Source organism: Jatropha curcas, chromosome 10 (genome assembly GCF_041381405.1).
Source record: "Jatropha curcas cultivar XTBG-Jc1 chromosome 10, XTBG_Jcur_1.0, whole genome shotgun sequence".
NCBI classification, from domain to species: Eukaryota; Viridiplantae; Streptophyta; class Magnoliopsida; order Malpighiales; family Euphorbiaceae; genus Jatropha; species Jatropha curcas.
In genome coordinates, this window is record NC_143160.1 from 18,630,322 (window position 1) to 18,642,765 (window position 12,444).

Here is a 12,444-nt window from a genome sequence, read left to right on the forward strand (position 1 = left end):
AACTAGAAATCTATATCACATTATAGATGATTCAATTTTTAATAAAGTCACCCACCATTCTGGAGGTAATAGATATTAATCAATCCCAAGAATGACTGGTTTGTCCACTCATTTTAGATAAAATAATATAAACAACCAAACAGCAATTCATACATTTTATTCAGTGAAAAAGAACAAAGTTACAGAGAGGTTGTTTTTGGTAAAAATGATTATAAAACAAAGACCATAAAAATAACAGATAATACCAGAGGAGAATGATGGATCAGGTATGACTTCTGTTGAGTCTAAGACTCTGTCGCATAACCTTCCTCTCCTGACCTCTGAGATTATGAACCCGAAACTACGTTAAATATTTACATAGTGATGTTCTAACATCTTATATTTCTATTTTTCTACTAGTCCCCTTTCTATGTTGATTTACGTTGTTATTTATAGAACTCAGATGTTTTGAGGCTACTCTTCTCTGCACAATTTGGCAAGTTGGGCAAGTGGACCGTGTCCAATCAAATTACAACTAAGCATGAGATGTCGTTCAATGAATGGGGACTTTTAGCTTTGGAACTGGTGTAGGCGATCGCTTGATTTGGCTTTGGTACATAGGAGATCGCCTAACATCCATAGGAGACTGCTTGGGTAGTGTTTCATCCATAGGAGATCGCTTGAATGGTCTCTTGGCCATAGGGGATCGCCTAGTGCTTGGTTTGGCCATAGGAGATCGCTTAACTTGATTTTAGGCCATAGGAGATCGACTAGCTTTCTTGCTTAAGCTCCATCTTGCTTGGACTTGGGCTCTTCTCCTTCTAGGCTTAGTTTTTTGGCTTCTTTTCTTCGCAAATCAGCCTCAATTTGGGCTTGTAAAATGGGCTTGTATTTTACATAAGTTAAATGGGTTAGATTTACATAAACTAAAGTGCATAATAGGTAAAGAACTTGAATTTAAAGTACTTGGAATGAAAGACAGTAAGGTAAAGGCATTTATTTAAAGATTATACAAGATTCAAAGTTCAAGGCCTTGATGTTCATCAAATTTAATGAACAAATACACCCATCACTGCCCAAAATCCTATTTATTGATTGATAGGTGTCAGTTTTACAGTATTTTTAGTATAGTTTTAATTAGAATTTTAGTAAATTTTATCACTTTCATTTATTTTTAATTCATTTTTAGTATAATTTTGTTCAAAGCTTCCTTGAATCGTAATCCACTTGATCTGAAAGAAATTTGCAGGGTTTTGGCATAGAAAAGAGCATTACAAAGCAAAATAATCAGAGTCTAGCACGCCCAGACCGTGCATCATAACACGCCTGTGCTAAACTAAGAGAAATCAAGTGGAGAGTCAGGGGCTAGCACAGCTAGCCCGTGCTATAGGACACGCCCGTGCCCAAAGGAACCTCAGGGCGTGTCTTCCTAGCACGCCTGGGATGAAATTTATCTTGGAAAGTCAGAGCCTAGCACGCCCCAGCCATGCTAAGGTGCACGCCCGTGCCACAAAGACTACTCTAAAGCGTGTTGCATAGCACGACCCGTGCTCAATCATTCATAGTTCCAGACTCTAGCACGCCCAAGCCTTGTTAGATGGCACGCCCGTGTTTCAAAGGCAGAGCTGACGTGAACTAAAAATGCAAATCAATCCTTTTCTCATATGGGCCCGCCTCAGATAGTTTCCTAAACGTACTAAACAAGATCTAGACCTATTTAGGAAGAGGAAAGAGTCCTAACTAAGAAGAAATCCAAGGCCTAAACAGTCATGATCTCCTAAAGAAGATTTTGTACTTAATAAGGATTCTATTTCCTAAACGGAGTCAGATTTTCCTCCAGGAGGTCTATATAAAGAGGGGAGCTTTTCATTGTTGGAGATCTCGAAATTTAGTATTCTTCTACATAGTTCTCTCTCTCTCAAAGATTTCAAGCATCTAAGATTTGTGCTAAGATTCAAGGAAGCCATCTACATAGCTGTTACCTAGTTTTTATCTCTAAACTCTTAATCTTGTTTTTCTTTTCCTTGTTCATTACTGATTATGAAGATTTACTCAAGTATTACTGAGTTTTATTTAATTACTATGTCTAGCTAAACTCTTATACTAGGGATTTGATGTAACTTAATTCGATTCCAATTTATAATATTAGATTTGCTTTTCATTGTTTTTGTTATAATTTATTATTGAACTTAAAGCTTCCAGGCAGAGTTTCTCCCCTGGATTGAATTATTTCATTAATCACTATCAGGAGAAGGGTTTTTGATATGAAAAAGGTAATGAATTACTTGAGAATAATAACTTGATGCGGAAGCTATATGGTTTGACTTAATGGGGGTTTTCATAAGTTACTGACCTTAGGTTATGGATTCACAAAACAACCATAAAACTTAATGATTTAATTTATGTTTAATTGCGCTATTGGAAGATAGGTAATTAAACTAGATTAGAATAGCTAACAATACATCGGGAGAGCTTGCTAGTGATTTTAGGGTTGTTTCCCCTACTTGAACAATTAAAATTGATTAACAGACTAATAAAATTTGGATAGAATTAAGTGAAATCAAATTCCCTATTAGTTTAAATCCTTGATTTCTTTTCACCTAAACTTTATTGCTTGATCTCTTTCTGTTTTATTTTCAAATTTACTTTCCTTATAACAAATCTCTCTTATTGTCGTTTAAATAATAATAGGTTAACATAATTTTGGTACTTGATATACAATCCCGTGGATACGATATTCTTTTACTCTATATTACTTGTTGCGATTTCGTGCACTTGCGAAAATCATTGTTAAGTTTTTGGCGCCGTTGCCGGGGATTGGCGTTATCAATATCAATACGAATTACCCTATTGTTAATTTAGACATTCTTTTGTTTTATTTAACTTTTCTTTAAGAATTATTTCAGGTGTTTATGCAAAGAAGATCAAGTAGGACTGAACCTCTAGTCTTTGATCCAGAAATTGAAAGAACTTATCGTAGGCACAACGCTGCAAGAAGAGCACGCGAAATAAAACCCGAACAACAAGCAGACATGGTCAACGAGAATGAGAACAAAAACGTAAACGGACCTCCACTTCATCATCCGGTCTGCACCTTGCGAGACTACACAACACCTAATCTTAATGGGACAACCTCGAGTATTACAAGACCTCGGGTGGAAGCTAATAATTTTGATATCAAACCCACAATTATCCAAATGCTTTCCACCTCAATCCAATATGGGGGTTTGCCTAGTGAAGATCCTAATGCCCATATCACAAATTTCCTGGAAATTTGCGATACTTTCAAACAGAATGGTGTTTCTGATGATGCAATTAAACTAAGACTTTTTCCCTTCACTCTTAGGGATAAAGCACGATCCTGGTTACAATCATGCCCCACTGGAAGTTTCACAACATGGGAAGAATTAGCCCAAAAGTTCTTAGCAAAATTCTTTCCATCCTCAAAGACCACAAAACTGCGCAATGAGATAATGACATTTACTCACCATGATCAAGAAAGCTTGTATGAAGCTTGGGAAAGATTCAAGGACTTGTTGAGAAAGTGCCCACATCACAATTTGCCTAAGTGGTTGTAGGTACAAACTTTCTATAATGCATTATCTCCTAGTACTAAAATCACTTTAGATGCAACTGCAGGTGGATCTTTTGAGAAGAAGGGAATTGATGAGGCATATGAATTGATAGAGGAAATGGCAAGCAACAGCCATTATCAAAACAATACCGAAAGGAAGCGGACTGCAGGAGTCTATGAAATAGACGCCATTACAGCACTTAATGCAAAAGTAGATAACATGGTAAGAAAACTGGACCTGTTGACTACTAATCCTGTGAATTCTATTATGCAAGTTTGTGACAGGTGCAATGGACAACATGGGATTGGAGAATGCATGATAGACTCTTTGAATCCACAAACCTTGGAGCAAGTAAACTATGTGATGAATCAAGGAAGGAAAAATTAACCTTACTCCAACTCATATGATAATAGATTGAGGAACCATCCTAATCTGTCCTATGGGAATCCTAACAATGCCTTGAACGCACCACCAGGTTTCCTTCCTCAAGAGAAGAAAACTCATGATGACCTTCTCACTGCCCTTTCTAAATCACACATGGATTTCATGAACGAAACCAGAGAAAACCACAAAATCCAGCAGGCGGCAATAAGAAATTTGGAGATTCAGCTAGGACAATTTGCAAACATGATGGCATCTCGACCTCAAGGTACGTTGCCTAGCAATACTGAAAAAAATCCTAAAGAACAGGTGCAAGCTATTACCTTAAGAAGCAGCAAACAGCTAGAAGAGCCACTAGAGAAAGAAAGGAAGGCAGAAGAGCAGAGAAAGGTGCCCATTATTGACCTAGAAAAGCAGGAAAAAGTAAAACCTTATGTTCAACCTGTTCCCTTCCCACAAAGGTTAAAGAAAGCACAAGATGATAAGAGCTTCCTCAAGTTTCTGGATGTATTCAAAAAGCTTCAAATCAACATTCCTTTTGCTGAAGCTCTTGCTCAAATGCCTAGCTATGCGAAATTCCTAAAAGATATCCTGAGCAAGAAGCAAAAAATTGATGATCAAGGAACGGTAATGTTAACTTAGGAATGCAGTGCAATTATCCAAAATAAATTGCCTCCAAAGTTAAAGGATCCAGGAAGTTTTTCTATCCCTTGCAATATTGGTAATCTTGATTTTGAAAAAGCTTTGGCAGATTTAGGTACTAGCATTAATCTTATGTCTTATGAAGTTTTTAAGATGCTAGGTATGGGAGAGTTCAAACCAACAAGGATGTCTTTACAATTAGCGGATCGATCGATCAAATATCCAAGAGGAATTGTAGAAGATGTGCTTGCAAAGGTAGGTACATTCATCTTTCCTGTTGATTTTGTTATTCTTGATATTGATGAAGATAGGGAAGGATCTTTAATCCTTGGGAGACCTTTTCTTGCAACTGCAAGAGCATTAATTGATGTTTATGAAGGTAAATTAACTTTAAGGGTTAGACAGGAAGAAATTGTCTTTGATGTTCTTAAATCTTGTAAACTTCCTATGGATTATAGTGGCTATTTTCGAATTGATGTTGTTGATGAATGTGTGGAAAACACTTTGCATATTAAAGATGACATTAATGAATCAAGTATCATAAATGAGAAAGAAAGTGAACCTCCAAAGCAAGAACTGAAACAACTTCCACCTCATTTAAAACATGCATTCTTAGGTGAGAATCATTCTTTTCCTGTTATTATTTCTTCTCACTTAACGCTTGATCAAGAAGAAAGGTTGTTGCAGGTTCTTCGAAAGCATAAGAAGGCACTAGGGTGGTCAATTTCAGATCTACAGGGGATAAGCCCGAGTATATGCATGCATAAGATCCTGATGGAAGAAGACTACAAACCTTCAATCGAGCATCAAAGGCGATTGAATCCAAATATGAAGGAGGTAGTCAAGGCTGAAATCATAAAACTTCTGGATGCCGGCATTATCTATCCAATTTCCAATAGTAATTGGGTGAGTCTTGTCCAAGTTGTTCCAAAGAAGGGAGGTATGATTGTTATCTCTAATGAAAACAATGAATTAATTCCCACTATAACAGTCACAAGTTGGCGTGTGTGCATAGATTATAGGAAATTGAAAAAAGCAACACGCAAGGACCACTTTCCCCTGCCCTTTATTGATCAAATGCTTGAAATACTTGCAGGTTATCCCTTTTATTGTTTCTTAGATGGTTATTCAGGATACTTTCAGATACCTATTGCTCCTGAAGATTAAGAGAAAACTACCTTCCCTTGTCCTTATGGCACTTTTGCCTATAGGAGAATGCCTTTTGGACTATGCAATGCCCCTGCAACCTTTCAAAGATGCATGATGTCCATATTTTCTGACATGGTAGAGAAATTTATTGAAATATTCATGGATGACTTCTCTGTATTTGGCTCTTCTTTTGATGCATGTCTTCATAACTTATCTTTAGTAATGCAATGATGCGAGGACACTAACCTTGTTTTGAATTGGGAAAAGTGTCACTTTATGGTTAGTGAAGGTATTGTCTTAGGGCATAAGATCTCTCAAAAGGGGATTGAAGTAGACAAAACCAAATTTGAGGTAATTGAAAAACTACCTCCTCCTAACTCAGTGAAAGGAATAAGGAGTTTTCTTGGTCATGCAGGATTCTACAAGAGGTTCATCAAAGACTTCTCGAAAATCACAAAACCTCTTTGTAATTTATTAGTTAAAGATGTTCCTTTTAATTTTGACAAAGAGTGTTTAGATGCTTTTAACAGGTTAAAGGAGTTGATATCAACACCTATCATTACTACACCAGATTGGACTCTTCCCTTCGAGCTTATGTGTGATGCTAGTGATCATGCTGTTGGAGCTGTTCTTGGGTAAAGAAAGGAAAAGAAGTTGCACGTTATCTATTATGCTAGTCGCACATTGAATGATGCGCAATTAAATTATGCAACTACTGAAAAAGAACTACTAGCTATTGTTTTTGCTTTTGACAAATTTAGGGCCTATTTAATTGGAGCCAAAACAATAGTTTACACTGATCACTCAACTATCAAATATTTGCTAGAAAAGAAAGATGCAAAACCGAGACTAATTCGTTGGGTGCTTTTATTATAGGAATTTGATCTGGAAATTCACGACAAAAAGGGAACTGAAAATCTTGTGGCTGACCACCTTTCCAGGCTAGAATTGGCGGAAGAAGATACAACAGAGTTACAAATTAATGAAAACTTTCCCCATGAGCAACTTCTACTGTTGGCAAACACACAAGCCCCCTGGTATGCTGATATAGTTAACTACATTGTTTGCAAAATCCCTCCTCCCAACTTTTCTTATCAACAAAAGAAAAAGTTCTTCCATGATATCAAATACTACTATTGGGAGGAGCCCTTTTTTTTCAAATACTGTAGTGATCAGCTATTCCGGCAGTGTATACCGGAAGGTGAAATGGAAAGTGTCCTTAAATTCTGCCATTCAATGGAATGTGGAGGACACTTTGGAGCAAACAAGATAGCAGCACGTATATTGGAAAGCGATTTGTATTGGCCTAATCTATTTAAAGATGCTTTTAACTATGTTCGTCTTTATGATCATTGTCAAAGGTTAGGTAACATTTCGAAGAGACATGAGATGCCCTTGAATAGCATCCTTGAAGTCAAAATCTTCGATGTTTGGGGTCTGGACTTCATGGGACCTTTTCCACCATCATATGCCAAACAATACATTCTAGTGGTGGTGGACTATGTGTCAAAATGGGCAGAAGCTGTTGCTCTTCCAAACAATGATGCCAAAAGTGTAATGAATTTTATTAAAAAGAATATTTTCACACGTCATGGCACTCCTAGGGCAATATTCATGGACGGAGGTAAGCATTTTTGCAACAAATATTTAGATTCCCTTCTTGCAAAATATGGTGTTACTCATCGTGTAGGAACTCCATATCATCCTCAAACAAGTGGACAAGTAGAAGTTACCAATAGAGAAATCAAGAAGATCCTGGAAACCACTGTTGGACAATCTAGGAAGGACTGGTCCAAGAAACTCGATGATGCTCTGTGGGCTTACAGAATTGCATTCAAAACACCAATCGATATGTCTCCATATCGTATGGTTTACGGTAAGGCTTGTCATCTTCCTGTTGAGTTAGAGCATAAGGCATTTTAGACAATTCAATTTCTTAACTTCAATGCAAAAGAAGTTAGCCAAAAACGGTTGCTACAATTGAATATGATGGATGAAATGCGCCTCCATGCTTATGAAAGTGCCAAAATATATAAGGATCATACTAAACAATGGCATGATAAGCATATTATCTTGAGGAATCTAAATGTAGGACAACAAGTATTGCTCTATAATTCTAGACTCCGCCTATTCCCTGGAAAGTTGCGCTCTAGATGGTCTGGTCCATTCACAATCAAGGAAATTTTTCCACATGGGGCCATCGAAATAGTGGATGGTAAGTCTAATCGAATTTTCAAAGTTAATGCTCAACGTTTGAAAGTTTATCAAAATGACAACTTTGATCCTATCAAACTTTGATCCTATCAAGAGTACCATCAGTCTCGTTTAACCTGAACTAGGTTGAGTGCGTCGAGCTTAAACGACGTTAAACAAAAGCGCTTGTGGGAGACAACCCATGTTATTTTCTTTTTATTTCTTCCATTTATTTCTCTTACAAAAATTTCCCAATTTTTCTCCATGATTGTTCTTTTGTTTTAGTCAAAATTTTTCAGGATCAAGTTAAAATCCACAGCTCAGCACGCCCGTGCCATGATATGACAACTCAACACGCCTAGACCATGTCCCAGGACACGCCCGTGTGTCTTAAAAGATAAATTTTGCTTTGAGAGGCAAAGGAAAGCATGCTCGGACCATGCGCCACAGCACGCCCATGCGTCAAGAAAGGAGAAAACCATTTGAGAGACAGGGACTAGCACGCCTAAGAAGTGTCCAGTAGCACACCCGTGCGATCCAAAGAAAAAAAAATTCACCTTACAAGTCAGAGGTAAGCACGCCCTGACCGTGCACTTGAGCACGCCCGTGCCAGGTACGCTTCATTTTTTTTTCTTTTGCAGGACAGAGGCTCGCACGCCTCAGGCGTGTCCGCTAGCACGCTCGTGCCATGAACCGACTCAAGGCCTCATTAGCGCGCACGGTCTGGCCGTGCCAAGGCGTACACCCATGCCATGACCAGACAGGCGCATTAAATCGCACCTCTATTTAAAAGCACACGCCCTAACCAACCCTCACTTCCCTCTCGCAAGCCCTAGCCGTCACCCTTTCTTCTCCAATTTTCTCTCTTTTTCTCCCCTTTCTCTCAAATCAAACACACTACACACCAAATTTTCACACCATCCTCCTCCATCATGCCTCCTCGATACAAGCGTAGCAGACCCGCCTCTTCGGTTGCCACTAGAAAATGGCCAATCGCTCGATCCTCCACTGCTCCTCCACTGGGTCCACCTCCTTCGACGCCTGCTCCTCCTCCATTTGAGATCGCTTCACCCAAGCAACAAGAGAGGTACAATAAACTATCCCTTCGCTCTATTTTACCCAATAGATTCATTGATGAAAATGCCTTAGCGCAAGTGGGTCTTCGAGATGCTGTGATAGAACCACTTAGGCGTATAGGATGGGGGCAGTTTCTTGAGATGAAGGATCTGGTTTATGCGCCTTTAACCTTAGAGTTTTTGAGTTCTTATTCGTCTTTTATTCGATTTTTGCCTACCTCTCCCCCGAGCGAAATTCGCTTTAGGCTACTGTGAATACCCAAATTTTGAGGCTCAAAGAGCCAGTTTTCCCGAACTGCAAACAGTCCGGCCAGGCCGGAGGCCATTCGGAAAGTTCACCGGAAGTGTATCAATATGGTACTTAAAATGTCCGGGACATCGCGAGGATCGCGGAACTGGTCCCAGAATATTTTTTGGAGGTCCAGAACTCCCGAAAAAGCCTCCGGAATGAAAAATTAGCAAACCTGCCGGCCTCGGTGGCTTAGGCCGCTGGACACGGCGGCTCTGGCTGCCTGCCGCGGCAACTCGGGCCGTCGTCCACGGCGGCCCCAGGCCGTCGAAACAGTCCATTTTTGCCTATAAATAGTGGCCCCGGCACTCATTTCAAGGCACTCAGTCTGTGTTGACGGACGCTCCTTCTCCCCTACGCTCCTTGTGATTCTTTACTGCTTTTCTGCATTTTAGTTTAGCTTTATTGCTTTCTTGCTTTGATAAGTGGTCACTAAATTTAAATTAATTAATATTCCCTTAACGAGGAGCTTAACCTGGAGTTAAGAAGTGGCCGTCGATTAAATCAGGTACATGAACTAAACTCTGCCTATTTAATTTTAGCACTTCATGCATGTTTCTCTTCTACTCCTCCTAATTCTACAACTGCATAAATGCATTCATGTCATCATTAGGCAAGTAAACTGCCTCAATTAAATAAATTTAGGCTAAATGCCCGGTTAATCAATAATCGTGGTATTAAAGCCTAAATCCGACAATATTGGCTAAATAACCTAGTTAATTAATAACTACGGTTTAATCGCCTTTATTTCAAACAATTCGGCTTAAGTCCAATTAATCAATAATTGTGACTAAAAGGCCTTAATTCAAACATGTTTTTCTTGGCAATAAAATTGCCTACATTACAAATCAATTAATCACTTTTGGCAAACAAATTGCCTATAAGTAGATTAACCATTTTTTAAGCGACAAATCGCTTAAATCGAAATTTTGGCTAAAAAGCCTTTAATTAATCAACTTTTTGGCTAAAAGCCTTAAATCAACCAATTTTGGCAACAATCACCTAATCAACATTTTTGGCAATAAATTGCCTAAATCAACTCATTTTGGCTAAAAGCCTTCAAATTAATCAACTTTTGGCTAAAAGCCTTAAAATCAAGCATTTTGGCGACAATCGCCTAAATCACATTAATTTTTGGCAACAATTGCCTAGATCAAACTTTTTGGCTAAAAGCCTTAAATCAACAATTTTGGCATCAAATGCCTAATCAAATCAATCAATTCTTTGGCAAAATGCCTAAACAAAATGCACGAAGCATACACACACTCATGCATAAAGCATACCCATTCAAAGCCCTTTTAAAAAGGCCTAACGAACTACGTTGACTTTGATCTTCCATTCAAACGGAAGTACATAGGCACGTTCGGGATTTAACCCCGAGTGGCAAGTCGAAATCACATAAACATTTTCATTGGTTCAATTATTTCATTCACCCTGCAAAAGCATTCATTCATAGGTTAGTTCATCAGCATGACATAGTCTCGGGATCCACCTCGGGTTCGTAGACCATTCCTTAAACTTTGGGTTAATTAATCTAGTAATTAGGTTAATTAAAATTGGAGTCACTTAGGGTTTTTTCCTAGTTTACCCTAAAATAATTAAACAAGGTGGCGACTCATACATTCACGTGCATTTCTGCCCTTAGTCACATGCATTCATATGTGTTTGATATTTGGGGGAGGGGTTCACAGTTTGGCGACTCCGCTGGGGAACACTTATGTAATCTTTTCGCATAAAAGTGGACTACAATTGCTGTGTAAACTAACCAGCCCTTCTTTAGGGTTTTATTTTACTATGCTTTGTTTTGCAGGGTACCCTAACATTGAATCAAGTATTCTTTCTTTAAGAATACGAGATGAGGAAATTTGGACTTAATTGTACAATTTAATAAAATCATTTTAATTTATTGATTTATTTGCATGATTGAGAATCCTTTTCTCCATTGCATAAAAAATGAATTTCAAATGAATTTCTTCTCTCTCTGTTCAAACTTCTGAGTCTGGATAGCAAGTAGCGCTGATCAGCAGGTCTCATTGATTATGTCGACGGACAGCCAAAGCGTCCTCCCTGTTACCGCAAACCATCCCTAATCCTTTTGGGGATGGCCCATGGGCATGCGTACTGTTGGACCCACGCAAAACTCTTTATTTCACATGTGGTTAGGTATATCCATGCTCAAGGTTCAAGGGTCCCTTTATAAGCCGATTCTCTATTTGTGTCATAGCCTATAGAACCTACCCTTTAGGACTGTATGCACCCAATGATGTGAATCATATCATAAACGGATTATGACGTGATGTTGTGCGCATTCATGACATATCATCACATAAAGAGGAACACAAAAGACCCTTTTCTTAGTCATGCACAGTTGGACAAAGAGTCGATCTACCTCACATCATTTACCTTGATACACCAACCACTGTACCTAATCCATCTACCTTTATCCTATCAGGTACCCCCTGTTCAAGTGCCAGCATCAGTGCCAGCCACGCCCACAGTGCTATCACCGACCTCACCAGCTTCACCAGCCACACCAGTTTCACCTACAACTCCTACAACCCTACTTGCATCAATGGCATCACTCACTGACATCTAAAACCTCATTGAACAACTAGAGGCCAGGATGGAGGCCAGAATGAATGAGGCGTTGGCTGCCCAAAGGACTGCCCTGATAGCTGAATTGGGTAATGGTTATGGCAATGGAAATGGGGCTTCTGCCGGGGGAAATGAACCTACTACCTCCAATTAGGGTCCTGCTGCTGAACCAACGAACCCTGCTCTTAACTTGGATGACGTGCCCTCCAAGACCGCTTCTGAGCTGGAAGCTCAGAAAATGAGAGAGAAACTAGAACTCCTAGAAAGATATGTCACTGCTCTCAAGACACACAAGAGGTGGTGGACATGGACTCCTTGTCCTTGTTCCCCGAAGCCAGACTGCCTACAAAATTCAAAATGCCCAACATGGACAAATTTGATGGAACCACTTGTCCTAAAACTCATTTGAAAATGTATGTGGGTGCCCTTAACCCGTTTGGATTGAGCAGCGAGCTCCTTGCTCAGTTGTTCCAACAATCTCTGACTGGTGCTGCTCTGAGGTGGTTTGTTAGCCTGGATTGGTCTAAGATGAAGACCTAGGAGGACATCTGCAATGCATTTAATT

The 12,444-nt window shown here is 39.1% G+C and overlaps 1 non-coding gene across 1 annotated transcript; it reads right to left on the bottom strand.

Moving 5' to 3' along the window:
• Window positions 1–3,434: 3,434 nt before the first annotated feature.
• LOC149493214 (small nucleolar RNA R71) lies at window positions 3,435–3,541 on the bottom strand. The gene has a single exon (XR_016318605.1). It is a non-coding gene; the product is annotated as a small nucleolar RNA R71 (small nucleolar RNA).
• Window positions 3,542–12,444: the final 8,903 nt, after the last annotated feature.